This window comes from Entelurus aequoreus, linkage group LG23, assembly GCF_033978785.1.
Source record: "Entelurus aequoreus isolate RoL-2023_Sb linkage group LG23, RoL_Eaeq_v1.1, whole genome shotgun sequence".
NCBI lineage: Eukaryota > Metazoa > Chordata > Actinopteri > Syngnathiformes > Syngnathidae > Entelurus > Entelurus aequoreus.
The window spans coordinates 43,558,336-43,575,211 of NC_084753.1; the positions used below are offsets into that span (position 1 = coordinate 43,558,336).

A 16,876-nucleotide genomic window follows, 5' to 3' on the forward strand; every position below is an offset into this window, starting at 1 on the left:
TGCATTCAAAAGGGCCTTGGCTCCGAACCCGGACTCTTTGTGTACTTGCCGGAGCTTACGGTGCACCAAGTCTTTTTGGGGTAAGTTTGTTTTAGAGTACTTGGGACTATTTGGCGAGTTTGGGGACTTTAGCTGGTCCTTTCCGGGGTACATTTTTGGGGGGTACTTTGGGATCTTCAGGTCTTGAAGTGCTTTCCTAAGTCCATGGACATTTTCTAGTAGAAGTACATCCCTTTGTGGACATTTCTTGTCAAAAAAAGTGCCCCTAAAAGGCAACCCTGGGCCGGAGACTTTTTAAAAGCCCCCAATCCTTTTGGGACCAATAGGTGCCCCTTACAGGAGGAGCTCCATTTAAAAGTATCCCAACCCTTAGATGTTGTCTTTTTAGACAACTTTTTACCATTCAGGCCCTGGAAGAGCCTTAGTGGTCCGATTGGTGATTGAGGTCACCGAAAAAGGTCTGAAATGCATTCAAAAGGGCCTTGGCTCCGAACCCGGACTCTTTGTGTACTTGCCGGAGCTTACGGTGCACCAAGTCTTTTTGGGGTAAGTTTGTTTTAGAGTACTTGGGACTATTTGGCGAGTTTGGGGACTTTAGCTGGTCCTTTCCGGGGTACATTTTTGGGGGGTACTTTGGGATCTTCAGGTCTTGAAGTGCTTTCCTAAGTCCATGGACATTTTCTAGTAGAAGTACATCCCTTTGTGGACATTTCTTGTCAAAAAAAGTGCCCCTAAAAGGCAACCCTGGGCCGGAGACTTTTTAAAATCCCCCAATCCTTTTGGGACCAATTGGTGCCCCTTACAGGAGGAGCTCCATTTAAAAGTATCCCAACCCTTAGATGTTGTCTTTTTAGACAACTTTTTACCATTCAGGCCCTGGAAGAGCCTTAGGGGTCCGATTGGTGATTGAGGTCACCCAAAAGGTCTGAAATGCATCCAAAAGGGCCTTGGCTCCGAACCCGGACTCTTTGTGTACTTGCCGGAGCTTACGGCGCAACAAGTCTTTTTGGGTAAGTTTGTTTTAGAGTACTTGGGACTATTTGGCAAGTTTGGGGACTTTAGCTGGTCCTTTCCGGGGTACATTTTTGGGGGGTACTTTGGGATCTTCAGGTCTTGAAGTGCTTTCCTAAGTCCATGGACATTTTCTAGTAGAAGTACATCCCTTTGTGAACATTTCTTGTAAAAAAAAGTGCCCCTGAAAGGCAACCCTGGGCCGGAGACTTTTTAAAAGCCCACAATCCTTTTGGGACCAATTGGTGCCCCTTACAGGAGGAGCTCCATTTAAAAGTATCCCAACCCTTAGATGTTGTCTTTTTAGACAACTTTTTACCATTCAGGCCCTGGAAAAGCCTTAGTGGTCCGATTGATGATTAAAGTCACCCAAAAGGTCTGAAATGCATCCAAAAGGGCCTTGGCTCCGAACCCAGACTCTTTGGGTACTTGCCGGAGCTTACGGTGCACCAAGTCTTTTTGGGATACATTTGTTTTAGAGTACTTGGGACTATTTGGTGAGTTTGGGGACTTTAGCTGGTCCTTTCCGGGGTACATTTTTGGGGGGTACTTTGGGATTTTCAGGTCTTGAAGTGCTTTCCTAAGTCCATGGACATTTTCTAGTAAAAGTACATCCCTTTGTGGACATATATTGTCAAAAAAGTGCCCCTAAAAGGCAGCCCTGGTCTGTAGACTTTTTAAAGCCCCCCAATCCTTTTGGGGCCAATTGGTGCCCCTTACAGGAGGAGCTCCATTTAAAAGTATCCCAACCCTTAGATGTCTTTCCTTCACCCAAATCTAGCCAAAGCCTAAAACTAAACTTATCCCTAACCCTGAATCTAGTTCAAACCCTAGACATTTCAAAAGCCCCCAATTTCTTTTGGGGCCAATTCGGGAGGAGCTCCATTCCAAAAGTGTCCCAACCCTTAGATGCTGTCGTTTCTTCACCCAAATCTAGTCCAAACCCAAAACTAAATGTATCCCTAACCCTAAATCTAATCCCAACCTTGAGCCGGAGACTTTTTAAAAGGCCCCCAATCCTTTTCGGACAAATTGGTGCCCCTTACATGAGGCGCTCCATTTAAAAATATCCCAACCCTTAGATGTTGTCTTTCATTCACCCAAACGTAGCCAAAACCTAAAACTAAACTTATCCCTAACCCTGAACCTAGTCCAAACCCTGGGCCGGATACATTTTAAAAGCCCCCAATTTCTTTTGGGGCCAATTCGGGAGGAGCTCCATTCAAAAGTGTCCCAACCCTTAGATGCTTTCTTTTCTTCACCCAAATCTAGCCCAAACCCAAAACTAAATGTATCCCTAAACCTAAATCAAGTCCCAACCTTGAGCCGGAGACTTTTTAAAAGGCCCCCAATCCTTTTCGGACAAATTGGTGCCCCTTACAAGAGGAGCTCCATTTAAAAGTATCCCAACCCTTAGATGTTGTCTTTCCTTCACCCAAACCTAGCCAAAACCTAAAACTAAACTTATTCCTAACCCTGATTGTAGTCCAAACCCTGGGCCGGAGACATTTTAAAAGCCCCCAATTTATTTTGGGGCCAATTCGAGAGGAGCTCCATTCAAAAGTGTCCCTACCCTTAGATGCTGTCTTTTCTTCACCCAAATCTAGCCCAAACCCAAAACTAAACTTATCCCTAACCCTGAATCTAGTCCCAACCTTGAGCCGGAGACTTTTTAAAAGGCCCCCAATCCTTTTCGGACAAATTGGTGCCCCTAACATGAGGAGCTCCATTTAAAAGTATCCCAACCCTCAGATGTTGTCTTTCATTCACCCAAACCTAGCCAAAACCCAAAACTAAATGTATTCCTAACCCTAAATCTAGTCCAAACCCTAGACCTATCCCCTAACACTAACCATCCATGGGTGCTTCTACCGAACCGGCTGACTGTGAAACCAGGAAGGTTGCCAAGGTCCAAGACCTGAAGGAGATCCAAAGGCAAGGGGACTTGATTTAGGACCGTGAGAACCTAGAATCTAGTGTGACTCGCTAGCAGACAGAATGGATGCTAACCGTGCGTGAATTAGCGTCTCCTCTGGACGAGACAAAAAGCCGCCGAGGGGAGTCGCATCCAAACGGGTGTTGTGGAATCCTAACGTCTTTCAGTCAAAACAAACAAGGAACTATTTTCTGTCATTACAACACTTTGCAGGATAATGGCGTCCCCCGCAGCGCCTTTTTGCGCGCGCCAACAAAATAAAAGACTGCTGGGCTCTCCGGTAATTGTTTCCATGGCGATTACTTCCCCTCTTTGGGTTGTGACGGCGGGCGCAGGACGAGCGCGGCGAGGAGGAGGAAACAAAACGCCCGCGTCGGCCGCCGAAAGCAATTTCCTGCTCTAAATGTAGTTATGCAAAGCCTGCGGGCATCATCAGCATTTGGTAATTAGTTTTATAATTACGCCGCTTCCCCGCCGCTCCGTTCTCCTCACGCCCCCGACGGGAGAAGCAAAACAACTCACACCTCCAGCCCGCTCGCTCCAGCCGGGAGAGTCAGTTAGTCCCAAGGCCACGGAACCACGCCGGCTTTTACGTAAGTGACTCCGTCTCGCCCGACCCCCGCACACCTTCCTGGAGAAACGACAGGTGGGAGGGTCCCCGGCGGGAGACGGGTGTCGGGGGTCAGCGTGTTCGCCGGGGTAATGGAGGACGGCGTTGGCCCGGATCATAAAAACGTCGGCCGCCACAAAGAGACGAGATGGATCTTAACGAGACCAGACTCCCGTCGCTCTAATTGACTGTCGGCTTGACTTTTCTCTCTTTGTCCTCACACACACACACACACTCTTGTATTTCCAACCTTCTGGGGACCTGAGAAAAATGCCTACCTCTTTAGGTCCACCCTTTCTAGATATATAAAGATTTGTATTTACAACATTAATAATATATAAAAAACAAAGAACGCACAAGACTTGCAACAGAGTCAATTTTTTAAAATCCCTCCTTTTTGGGACCACCCTCATTTTGACCAAATGAGACATTGTCTATTAGATGCAATGTATGGAAGATACTTTTCCTTCTTCATGTCTCAAGAAGGCTAGAAATACAAGAACACACACACACACACACACACACACACACACACACACACACACACACACACACACACTCTTGTATTTCCGACCTTCTGGGGACCTGAGAAAAATGCCTCCCTCTTTAGGACCACCCTTTCTAGATATATAAAGATTTGTCTTTACAACATTAATAATATATAAAAAAAAACAAAGAACGCACAAGACTTGCAACAGAGTCAATGTGAAAAATCCCTCCTTTTCGGGACCACCCTCATTTTGACCAAATGAGACATTGTCTATTAGATGCAATGTTATTGATTTATGTCATCACTTGTTCACACCTCCTCGTATGGAAGATACTTTTCCTTCTTCATGTCTCATGAAGGCTAGAATACAAGAACACACACACACACACACACACACTCTTGTATTTCCGACCTTCTGGGCACCTGAGAAAAATGCCTACCTCTTTAGGACCACCATTTCTAGATATATAAAGATTTGTATTTACAACATTAATAATACATAAAAAACAAAGAACGCACAAGACTTGCAACAGAGTCAATTTTTTAAAATCCCTCCTTTTTGGGACCACCCTCATTTTGACCAAATGAGACATTGTCTATTAGATGCAATGTTATTGATTTATGTCATCACTCGTTCACACCTCCTCATATGGAAGATACTTTTCCTTCTTCGTGTCTCAAGAAGGCTAGAAATACAAGAAAACACACACACACACACACACACACTTGTATTTCCGACCTTCTGGGGACCTGAGAAAAATGCCTCCCTCTTTAGGACCAGCCTTTCTAGATGTATAAAGATTTGTATTTACAACATTAATAATATATAAAAAACAAAGAACGCACAAGACTTGCAACAGAGTCCATTTTTAAAATCCCTCCTTTTTGGGACCACCCTCATTTTGACCAGCAGGGGTGCAAATGAGACATTGTCTATTGGATGCAATGTTATTGATTTACGTCATCACTTGTTCACACCTCCTCATATGGAAGATACTTTTCCTTCTTCGTGTCTCAAGAAGGCTAGACATACAAGAACACACACACACACACACACTCTTGTATTTCTGACATTCTTGGGACCTGAGAAAAATGCCTCCCTCTTTAGGACCACCCGTTCTAGATATATAAAGATTTGTATTTACAACATTAATAATATATAAAAAACAAAGAACGCACAAGACTTGCAACAGAGTCAATGTGAAAAATCCCTCCTTTTTGGGACCACCCTCATTTTGACCAAATGAGACATTGTCTATTAGATGCAATGTTATTGATTTATGTCATCACTCGTTCACACCTCCTCATGTGGAAGATACTTTTCCTTCTTCATGTCTCAAGAAGGCTAGAAATACAAGAACACACACACACACACACTCTTGTATTTCCGACCTTCTGGGGACCTGAGAAAAATGCCTCCCTCTTTAGGACCACCCTTTCTAGATATATAAAGATTTGTATTTACGACATTAATAATATATAAAAAACAAAGAACGCACAAGACTTGCAACAGAGTCAATGTGAAAAATCCCTCCTTTTTGGGACCACCCTCATTTTGACCAGCAGGGGTGCAAATGAGACATTGTCTATTAGATGCAATGTTATTGATTTATGTCATCACTTGTTCACACCTCCTCGTATGGAAGATACTTTTCCTTCTTCATGTCTCATGAAGGCTAGAATACAAGAACACACACACACACACACACACACACACACTCTTGTATTTCCGACCTTCTGGGGACCTGAGAAAAATGCCTACCTCTTTAGGACCAGCCTTTCTAGATATATAAAGATTTGTATTTACAACATTAATAATATATAAAAAACAAAGAACGCACAAGACTTGCAACAGAGTCAATATGAAAAATCCCTCCTTTTTGGGACCACCCTCATTTTGACCAGCAGGGGTGCAAATGAGACATTGTCTATTGGATGCAATGTTATTGATTTGATTTATGTCATCACTTGTTCACACCTCCTCATATGGAAGATACTTTTCCTTCTTCATGTCTCAAGAAGGCGAGAAATACAAGAACACACACACACACACACACACACACACACACACACACACACTCTTGTATTTCTGACCTTTTTGGGACCTGAGAACAATGCCTCCCTCTTTAGGACCAGCCTTTCTAGATGTATAAAGAAGTGTATTTACAACATTAATAATATATACATACTATGCACATATAAAAATGGTAAGCTTTTGGTAATTTTTATTTTTTATTTTTTATTTTTTTAACCTTCATTAATTGTTTCAAATTATTACAGTATGTCTCTATATACAGTACATGTTTATTTTTTTAATTAATTTTGGCCAAAGGGGGCGCATTTCAAGGGGGATAAGTACAAAAAAATATTAAGTCTAAGGTTGGAATTTCACAAGAAAAAGGTAACAATTTCACAAGAAAAACTTAGAATTTTGGCAGTATTATAATAAAAGTCGTCATTTTACTCAACGCAAGTCACAATGTTACAAGAAAAACGGAACATTTGTGCAATATTATGATATAAGTTGGTATTTTACTCGGTAACAGTCGCTATTTTACAAGAAAAGCTTAAAATGTTGGCAATTTTATGAAAAGAGTCGTAACTTAACTCGACAAAAGTCACAATTTTATAAGAAAACTTTAAAATGATGCCAATATTATAATAATAATCGGAATTTGACTTGGCAAAATGATAATAAAAGTATTATAATAAAAGTTGTATTTTACTCAACGCAAGTCAAAATGTTAAAAGAAAAGTTGAACATTTTACCCACTTTAATAGTTGTTAGACTACTTTAGAACCACTTTTACTGAACCAGAACCTGGTTAGAACCACTTTAAAAGTTGTTAGACTACTTTAGAACCACTTTGACTGAAGCAGAATCCGGTAAGAACAACTTTGACCGAACCAGAACCTAGTTAGAACCACCTTTATAGTAGTTAAACAACCTTAAAACCAGAATCTAGTTCAGAATCTAGTTAGAACCACTTTAATAGTTGTTAGACTACTTTAGAACCACTTTGACTGAACCAGAATCCGGTTAGAACCACTTTAAAAGTTGTTAGACTACTTTAGAACTACTTTGTCTGAACCAGAACCCGGTTAGAACAACTTTAACTGAACCAGAACCTAGTTAGAACCACCTTTATAGTAGTTAAACAACCTTAAAACCAGAATCTAGTTCAGAATCTAGTTAGAACCACTTTTATACTAGTTAGACAACCTTAAACCACTTTGACTGAACCATAACCACTTTAGAACAACTTTGACTGAACCAGAACCTGGTTAGAACAACTTTAACTGAACCAGAACCTAGTTAGAACCACCTTTATAGTAGTTAAACAACCTTAAAACCAGAATCTAGTTCAGAATCTAGTTAGACACACTTTTATACTAGTTAAACAACCTTAAACCACTGTGACTGAACCATAACCACTTTAGAACCACTTTGACTGAACCAGAACCCAGTTAGAACAACTTTAACTGAACCAGAACCGAGTTAGAACCACCTTTATAGTAGTTAAACAACCTTAAAACCAGAATCTAGTTCAGAATCTAGTTAGAACCACTTTTATACTAGTTAGACAACCTTAAACCACTTTGACTGAACCATAACCACTTTAGAACAACTTTGACTGAACCAGAACCTGGTTAGAACAACTTTAACTGAACCAGAACCTAGTTAGAACCACCTTTATAGTAGTTAAACAACCTTAAAACCAGAATCTAGTTCAGAATCTAGTTAGAACCACTTTTATAGTAGTTAAACAACCTTAAACCACTTTGACTGAACCATAACCACTTTAGAACCACTTTGACTGAACCAGAACCCGGTTAAAACAACTTTGACTGAACAAAAACCTAGTAAGAACCACCTTCATAGTAGTTAAACAACCTTAAAACCACTTTGACTGAACCAGAATCTTGTTAGAACCACTTTAATAGTTGTAAGACTACTTTAGAACCACTTTGACTGAACCAGAATCCGGTCAGAACCACTTTAAAAGTTGTTAGACTACTTTAGAACCACTTTGACTGAACCAGAACCCAGTTAGAACAACTTTGACTGAACCAGAACCTAGTTAGAACCACCTTTATAGTAGTTAAACAACCTTAAAACCAGAATCTAGTTCAGAATCTAGTTAGAACCACTTTATAGTAGCTAAACAACCTTAAACCACTTCGACTGAACCATAACCACTTTAGAACCACTTTGACTGAACCAGAACCCGGTTAAAACAACTTTGACTGAACAAAAACCTAGTAAGAACCACCTTCATAGTAGTTAAACAACCTTAAAACCACTTTGACTGAACCATAACCACTTTAGAACCACTTTAATAGATGTAAGACTACTTTAGAACCACTTTGACTGAACCAGAATCCGGTTAGAACCACTTTAAAAGTTGTTAGACTACTTTAGAACCACTTTGACTGAACCAGAATCCGGTTAGAACCACTTTAAAAGTTGTTAGACTACTTTAGAACCACTTTGACTGAACCAGAATCCGGTTAGAACCACTTTAAAAGTTGTTAGACTACTTTAGAACCACTTTGTCTGAACCAGAACCTGGTTAGAACAACTTTAACTGAACCAGACCTAGTTAGAACCACCTTTATAGTAGTTAAACAACCTTAAAACCAGAATCTAGTTCAGAATCTAGTTAGAACCACTTTTATAATAGTTAAACAACCTTAAACCACTTTGACTGAACCATAACCACTTTAGAACCACTTTGACTGAACCAGAACCCGGTTATAACAAATTTGACTGAACAAAAACCTAGTTAGAACCACCTTCATAGTAGTTAAACAACCTTAAACCACTTTGACTGAACCATAACCACTTTAGAACCACTTTGACTGAACCAGAACCCGGTTAAAACAACTTTGACTGAACAAAAACCTAGTAAGAACCACCTTCATAGTAGTTAAACAACCTTAAAACCACTTTGACTGAACCAGAATCTTGTTAGAACCACTTTAATAGTTGTAAGACTACTTTAGAACCACTTTGACTGAACCAGAATCCGGTCAGAACCACTTTAAAAGTTGTTAGACTACTTTAGAACCACTTTGACTGAACCAGAACCCAGTTAGAACAACTTTGACTGAACCAGAACCTAGTTAGAACCACCTTTATAGTAGTTAAACAACCTTAAAACCAGAATCTAGTTCAGAATCTAGTTAGAACCACTTTATAGTAGCTAAACAACCTTAAACCACTTCGACTGAACCATAACCACTTTAGAACCACTTTGACTGAACCAGAACCCGGTTAAAACAACTTTGACTGAACAAAAACCTAGTAAGAACCACCTTCATAGTAGTTAAACAACCTTAAAACCACTTTGACTGAACCATAACCACTTTAGAACCACTTTAATAGATGTAAGACTACTTTAGAACCACTTTGACTGAACCAGAATCCGGTTAGAACCACTTTAAAAGTTGTTAGACTACTTTAGAACCACTTTGACTGAACCAGAATCCGGTTAGAACCACTTTAAAAGTTGTTAGACTACTTTAGAACCACTTTGACTGAACCAGAATCCGGTTAGAACCACTTTAAAAGTTGTTAGACTACTTTAGAACCACTTTGTCTGAACCAGAACCTGGTTAGAACAACTTTAACTGAACCAGACCTAGTTAGAACCACCTTTATAGTAGTTAAACAACCTTAAAACCAGAATCTAGTTCAGAATCTAGTTAGAACCACTTTTATAATAGTTAAACAACCTTAAACCACTTTGACTGAACCATAACCACTTTAGAACCACTTTGACTGAACCAGAACCCGGTTATAACAAATTTGACTGAACAAAAACCTAGTTAGAACCACCTTCATAGTAGTTAAACAACCTTAAACCACTTTGACTGAACCATAACCACTTTAGAACCACTTTGACTGAACCAGAACCCGGTTAAAACAACTTTGACTGAACAAAAACCTAGTTAGAACCACCTTCATAGTAGTTAAACAACCTTAAAACCACTTTGACTGAACCAGAATCTTGTTAGAACCACTTTAATAGTTGTAAGACTACTTTAGAACCACGTTGACTGAATCAGGACCCGGTTAGAACCATTTTAATAGTTGTTAGACTACTTTAGAACCACTCTGACTGAACCAGAACCCGGTTGGAACCACTTTATTGGTTGTTAGACTACTTTAAAACAACTTTGACTGAACCAGAACCCAGTTAGAACCACTTTAATAGTTGTTAGACTATTTTAGAACCACTTTGACTGAACCAGAACCCGGTTAGAACCACTTTAAAAGGTGTTAGACTACTTTAGAACCACTTTGACTGAACAAGAACCCTGTTAAAACAACTTTGAATGAACCAGAACTTAGTTAGAACCACTTTTGTAGTAGTTTAACAACATTAAAACAACTTTGACTGAACCAGAATCTAGTTAGAACCACTTTAACAGTTGTTACACTAATTTAGAACCACTTTGACTGAACCAGAACCCGGTTAGAACCACTTTAATAGTTGTTAAACTACCTTAGAACCACTTTGACTGAAGCAGAACCCAGTTAGAACCACTTTAATAGTTGTTAAACTACCTAAGAACCACTTTGACTGAACCAGAACCTGGTTAAAACCACTTTAAAATGTGTTAGACTACTTTGGAACCACTTTGACAGAACAAGAACCTGGTTAAAACTACTTTGACTGAACCAGAATCTAGTTAGAACCACTTTAATAGTTGTTAGACTACTTTAGAACCACTTTGACTCAACCAGAACCCGACTAAAACAACTTTGACTGAATCAGAACCTAGTTAGAACCACCTGTATAGTAGTTAGAAAACCTTAAAACCACTTTGACTGAACCAGAATCTTGTTAGAACCACTTTAATAGTTGTTAGACTACTTTAGAACCACTTTGACTCAACCAGACCCGACTAAAACAACTTTGACTGAATCAGAACCTAGTTAGAACCACCTGTATAGTAGTTAAAGAACCTTAAAACCACTTTGACTGAACCAGAATCTTGTTAGAACCACTTTAATAGTTGTTAGACTACTTTAGAACCACTTTGACTGAACCAGGACCCGGTTAGAACCACTTTAATAGTTGTTAGTCTACTTTAGAACCACTTTGACTGAACCAGACCCGGTTAAAACAACTTGGACTGAACCAGAACCTAGTTAGAACCAACTTTATAGTAGTTAAACAACCTTAAAACCACTGACTAAACCAGAATCTAGTTAGAACCATTTTAATAGTAGTTAGACTGCTTTACAACCACTTAGACTGTTCGTATCGCACATGATATCACACACACACACATGTAAACTTGCTGCAAGACAGCTTGTATCGCACATGATATCACACACACACAAGTAAACTTGCTGCAAGACCGCTTGTATCGCACATGATATCACACACACACAAGTAAACTTGCTGCAAGACAGCTTGTATCGCACATGATATCACACACACACACAAGTAAACTTGCTGCAAGACAGCTTGTATCGCACATGATATCACACACACACAAGTAAACTTGCTGCAAGACTGCTTGTATCGCACATGATATCACACACAACTAAACACACTGCCGGACTGCTGGTATCGCACATGATATCACACACACACGTAAACACGCTGCAGGACTGCTTGTATCGCACATGACATTACACACAAGTAAATATGTTTCAGAACTGCTTGTATCGCACATGATATCACACACAAGTAAACACGCTGCAGGACTGCTTGTATCGCACATGATATCACACACAGGTAAACATGCTGTACGATTGTTCGTATCGCACATGATATCACACACACACAGGTAAGTACGCTGCAGGACTGCTTGCATCGCACATGATATCACACACACGCAAAGACGCTGCAGGACTGCTTGTATCGCACATGATATCACACAAGTAAACACGCTGCAGGACTGCTCGTATCACACATGATATCACACACAAGTAAACACGCTGCATGACTGCTTGTATCGCACATGATATCACACACAACTAAACACGCTGCCGGACTGCTTGTATCGCACATGATATCACACACACAAGTAAATATGTTTCAGAACTGCTTGTATCGCACATGATATCACACACAAGTAAATACGCTGCAGGACTGCTTGTATCGCACATGATATCACACACAGGTAAACATGCTGTAGGATTGTTGGTATCGCACATGATATCACACACACACAATTAAGTACGCTGCAGGACTGCTTGCATCGCACATGATATCACACACACGCAAAGACGCTGCAGGACTGCTTGTATTGGACATGATATCACACAAGTAAACACGCTGCAGGACTGCTTGTATCCCACATGATATCACACACAAGTAAACACGCTGCAGGACTGCTTGTATTGCACATGGTATCACACACAAGTAAACACGCTGCAGGACTTCTTGTATCGCACATGATATCACACACACGTAAACACGCTGCAGGCTTGCTTGTATCGCACATGATATCACACACACGCAAACACGCTGTATGATTGCTTGTATCACACATGATATCACAAAAGTAAACACACTGCAGGACTGCTTGTATCGCACATGATATCACACACAACTAAACACGCTGCCGGACTGCTTGTATTGCACTTGATATCACAAAAATAAACACACTGCAGGACTGCTTGCATCACACATGATATCACACACAAGTAAACACGCTGCAGGATTGCTTGTATCGCACATGATATCACACACAAGTAAACACGCTGCAGGCTTGCTTGTATCGCACATGATATCACACACACGCAAACACGCTGTATGATTGCTTGTATCACACATGATATCACAGAAGTAAATATGCTGCAGGACTGCTCGTATTGCACATATCACACACACGTAAACACGCTGCACGACTGCTTGTATCGCACATTTTATCACACACAAGTAAACACGCTGCAGGACTGCTTGTATCGCACATCAATCAATCAATCAAGGTTTATTTATATAGCCCTAAATCACAAGTGTCTCAAAGGGCACATGATATCACAAAAGTAAACACTGCAGGACTGCTTGTATCGCACATGATATCACACACAACTAAACACGCTGCCGGACTGCTTGTATCGCACATGATATCACACACACACGTAAACACGCTGCAGGACTGCTTGTATCGCACATGATATCACACACAAGTAAACACGCTGCAGGACTGTTTGTATCGCACATGATATCACACGCAAGTAAAAACGTTTCAGGACTGATTGTATCGCCTATGGTATGAATGCTTGTATTGCACATAATATCAAACACGTAAACACGCTGCAGGACTGCTTGTATCGCACATGATATCACACACAGGTAAACATGCTGTAGGATTGCTTGCATTGCACATGATATCACACACAAGTAAACATGCTGCATGACTGCTCGTATCGCACATGATATCACACACAAGTAAACATGAAGCAGGACTGCTTGTATCGCACATGATATCACACACAAGTAAACACGCTGCAGGACTGTTTGTATCGCACATGATGTCACACACAAGTAAACACGCTGCAGGACTGTTTGTATCGCACATGACATCACACACAAGTAAACATGCTGCAGGACTGCTCGTATCGCACATGACATCACACACAAGTAAACATGAAGCAGGACTGCTCGTATCGCACATGACATCACACACAAGTAAACATGCTGCAGGACTGCTCGTATCGCACATGACATCACACACAAGTAAACATGAAGCAGGACTGCTTGCATCGCACATGACATCACACACAATAAAACATGAAGCAGGACTGCTTGCATCGCACATGACATCACACACAAGTAAACATGAAGCAGGACTGCTTGCATCGCACATGACATCACATACAAGTAAACATGAAGCAGGACTGCTTGTATCGCACATGACATCACACACAAGTAAACATGAAGCAGGACTGCTTGCATCGCACATGACATCACACACAAGTAAACATGAAGCAGGACTGCTTGTATCGCACATGACATCACACCCAAGTAAACATGAAGCAGGACTGCTCGTATCGCACATGACATCACACACAAGTAAACATGAAGCGGGACTGCTTGTATCGCACATGACATCACACACAAGTAAACATGAAGCAGGACTGCTCGTATCGCACATGACATCACACACAAGTAAACATGAAGCAGGACTGCTCGTATCGCACATGACATCACACACAAGTAAACATGAAGCAGGACTGTTTGTATTGCACATGACATCACACACAAGTAAACATGAAGCAGGACTGCTTGCATCGCACATGATATCACACACAAGTAAACATGAAGCAGGACTGCTCGTATCGCACATGACATCACACACAAGTAAACACGCTGCAGGACTGCTCGTATCGCACATGACATCACACACAAGTAAACATGAAGCAGGACTGCTCGTATCGCACATGACATCACACACAAGTAAACACGCTGCAGGACTGCTTGTATCGCACATGACATCACACACAAGTAAACATGAAGCAGGACTGCTCGTATCGCACATGATATCTCCCATTTTACATGCAAGCACATACCGGATCCTGCCTTGTCCGATACCACATTTACTGGTATTGCTGCCATATTTGTCATATTATGACTCAAACTACCACGTCTTGAACCGAATATTTTCAAAGTCGACTCTTGACTCGTTCGCAGCCGGGAACTGGAAAAGATTCGATTCACATCAAAATTGTGATTCCTTTTTATTTTGATTCCGAATCGTAAGGATGCGAATCTTTTGCCACCAAACGATTCAATCCGATTCCCATTCCCGGAGTGACGATTCGATTCGGAATCGACCCTTAATTCCAAACGATTCTTTTGAAAAATATATATACTTTGGGTTTTTTAAGCCGTTTTTGAACATAGTGATTCAGTTTAGAATCGGGTTTCGGGTGTGAGTCGATTGTGTAATATGCAACTATTCTTATTGCATGCACATTTGACTCTGTTCAACACATGTGATTATATGGGGAGATGATTCGATTCAGAGTCGATTCTCCATTCAAAACGATTCTCTCAATGTAATATTTGGTGTAAAAAATATAATTGAATTTTTTTTTTTTAAACAGGTTAGTTTTGCATGAAAACAAAAATATATATATACAAAAAAAATTTAAAAAATACAAAAAATAAAGACAATTTTGGTTAATTACGAATTGCGATTCGGTTGTGAGTCAAATTGTTGACTGAATCAATTCAAAACGTTCCAGATGCGTTTTTGTAACCGTGTTTAAAAAAAAAAAAAAAAAAAAAGGTTGGATCATAATTTTAAAAAAACTAAATAATTTTTCGGTTTGAATTGAGAATCAATTCTGAACCGAATCTTCACCGCAACAATCGGAACCGAATCGAATCGTGAGTCGCTGCGAGAGCCACGTTAGCATGTATGCTAGCGATACCTCGTTTGCCACCTGGAAGAAGACCTCTTTAGAACTCTTTTAGGTCCGGGTTCTCCAAACACTTTGTATCATCGGGACCGCTTTGATTCCTTTTTGGGGCCCCCGGAACCACTTCTATTTGGGCTTGATGGGAACTTCCAAAACTGTAACGTTAGGGTTAGCAACAAAGGACTTGAAAGGAAAAAAATTGTTTAGATTTTACAGTAAAAAAAATGTTTTCCAATTTTACCGTAGGTGTTTATTTTTATAAACTCTTACGACTAAACTGCCAGTTATTTATTTTTTTTATTTATTTTTTTACATTAAAATCTGAAATAGCAATGACGTAATTTCCCCCCGACCCCTAACTGCTTTCCTGGCAGCATGACCTTATATGGTCATGTGCAAATACTACAATGGCAACTTTCCCTTTCAATTAGCTTCTTCAGGCCTGAAGTTAGAAAAACACACACACACACACACACACACACACACACACACACACACACACACACACACACACACACACACACACACCTTTGTAGGTCTTATACGACAAAATTAACATTATACGGGCTAAATAAACAGTGATATGAATGAAATTATGTGTGTGTGTGTGTGTGTGTGTGTGTGTGTGTGTGTGTGTGTTGATTGTGGAGCAACTCATGAAGGGTGGCATTTTGGTGTCTGCTGCGCTCTGCATGCATAATTAATGAGCAGGTGTCGGAGCGGGTCACACACATGCAACAGATTGTCACACACACACACACACACACACACACACACACACACACACACACACACACACACACACACACACACACGCACGCACACACACACTCCATCCTGCCCACTGCTATAAATTCACACATAAACACGTCAAGCAGCGTTCAGTCACACACACACACACACACACACACACACACACACACACACACACACACACACACACACACACACACACACACACACACACACACGCACACACACACACACACACACCCACACAAACAAACACACACGGCTGCTCAAAGGTCACGGGTGTGTGTGTGTGTGTGCAGCAGATGTGGAGAGTCTCTGACAGGAAGTCAAAAAGTGCGGCACTAAACTGCAGAAGAGCAACTGATGGGTCAATTAGCGCAAAGGTCAACGAGGGAGGGTGTGGGTGGGGGGGGGGGGCGGTCAAGGAGGAGGAAGAAGCCATGAAGTTTGTTTTGTCCAAATTTGACAAGTGCGTGTCTTTAAATGTTGTCTCCGGTACACACACACACACACACACACGCACACACACACACACACAGCCAGCGCTGGATGTTGGCGTTACCTTGACGACAGGAAGTTTGCTGAAATCACTGCAAGGAGAAGTGCAGGATAAAAAAAGGATCAAATAATTATTTATATATATATTTTTTTTGTAAATTAGAGTCATACTTTTTTTTATTT

The 16,876-nt window shown here is 40.7% G+C and overlaps 1 protein-coding gene across 1 annotated transcript in view; it reads right to left on the reverse strand.

Annotated features, from left to right (window-relative positions):
• LOC133640897 (neuronal PAS domain-containing protein 3) overlaps positions 1-16,876 on the reverse strand; it is a 149,524-nt gene that overhangs the window by 113,738 nt on the left and 18,910 nt on the right. The gene's annotated exons all lie outside the window — the stretch shown is intronic.